Here is a 1,340-nt window from a genome sequence, read left to right as displayed (position 1 = left end):
CCTGCCCTAAAATTTGAAGCTTCTGTTGGATGCATGAGTTGGTGCTTATACCACTAGCTCCTTCTGAAGTAGAAAAGCTAACATTTCTGCAAAGATGAACTGTTGCTTTGAGTCAGAACTTGTTTGTTTCCTGAGCTTTTCACATCCATATGAAAAAAGCAGTTATTGCACTTTTATGGGGTAGAGGGAAATTCCAACATATACCACATAGAATCCAGATTAATTTTGAGAACTTGTCCTAAGTTTTTTTCTCCAAGTTCTAGCTAACTAGAAGTACTTACAAATTAGCTTTAAATGAAAAAATGAGAAGATATTGGCTAAGAGGTGTAAAGTTTCAGGGGTGTAAGATGAGTAAATTCTGGAGATCTAATGCACGGCCAATGGTTATAGTTAACAATATCGTATTGTATACTGAAAATTTGCAAAGAAGGAAGTGCTTAAATATTCTTGGCACACATACACACATTAGCTGTTAGGTGATGGATATGTTAATTACCTTGGTGTGACTAATTCACAATGTATATTGAAATATCAATTTGCACACCTACAAATATACCATTTTAATTTTTCATTTATACTTCAAACCAACATTTAAAAAAATTACCTTCTTAGGTCTATGTAAATACACTCATGCCTCTTTACTATATTTATAGTAAAGTGAAAAATGTTCTATTTATAAGGAGAAGGGGTGTCCCATTATCTTGAGCCTCATCCTTGCTTTTAGGTGTCACATCACAAGTGAGCCCACGCAGGGTTACACCCAGAGGTTTGCTGCCGTGCTTGCTTGAGTCTTTGATTTATTTATAGTAACAGTAACATATCTGGCACCTAAACATTCTCCACAACCCGATAACCCCAGTTATCTTGTACCGTAAGTGGGCCTGCTTTTGTTAAGTTAGAAATGAGTGTTTACAGGGGGACCAAAGGCAAGAACATTCCAACTTGCCAAATTCCCTAATACGAGTATGTCTACAGAGCCGGTATCTGGCTGATCAAGGACACCGAGGAAGTCACTGCAGAAGCTGTCAGGCCAGCTTAGAAGCAACCAGGATGGAAATCCCGAGTTATTTCTGGAGCAGGTGATTGATGTTTCAAATAGAAACTGACATTTTGGTGGGATCCCAACATGCTGTGACAGGGGTTAATGAAGATAATGATGACGATGATGGTATTTACCTTATAGCTTTCTTCAGAAGCACCCTTCCGGTCTTATATCTCATTTGCATTGAAAATATCTCTTTGGAGCTGGGAGGGAAAGGTGTGATTATTCTGTTCTTTAGAACAGCAAACAGAGAGAGTTGTTTGGATTTCAGACTCTCATTTGTGCTAGGAAGAGATGT

This window comes from Octodon degus, unplaced genomic scaffold (assembly GCF_000260255.1).
Source record: "Octodon degus isolate 3935 unplaced genomic scaffold, OctDeg1.0 scaffold00109, whole genome shotgun sequence".
NCBI classification, from domain to species: Eukaryota; Metazoa; Chordata; class Mammalia; order Rodentia; family Octodontidae; genus Octodon; species Octodon degus.
Note: the sequence above shows the minus strand (reverse complement) of the source record.